Source organism: Rhinopithecus bieti, unplaced genomic scaffold, assembly GCF_001698545.2.
Source record: "Rhinopithecus bieti isolate Rb0 unplaced genomic scaffold, ASM169854v2 scaffold_2431, whole genome shotgun sequence".
NCBI lineage: Eukaryota > Metazoa > Chordata > Mammalia > Primates > Cercopithecidae > Rhinopithecus > Rhinopithecus bieti.
The window spans coordinates 965,059-965,277 of NW_016803894.1; positions in this window are offsets into that span (position 1 = coordinate 965,059).

Sequence of the window (219 nt, forward strand, 5' to 3'; positions counted from 1 at the left end):
GGTCAGGAGATCGAGACCATCCTGGCTAACACGGTGAAACCCCGTCTCTACTAAAAAATACAAAAAACTAGCCAGGCGAAGTGGCGGGCGTCTGTAGTCCCAGCTACTGGGGAGGCTGAGGCAGGAGAATGGCGTAGACCCGGGAGGCGGAGCTTCCAGTGAGCTGAGATCTGCCCACTGCACCCCAGCCTGGGCGACAGAGCAAGACTCTGTCTCAAA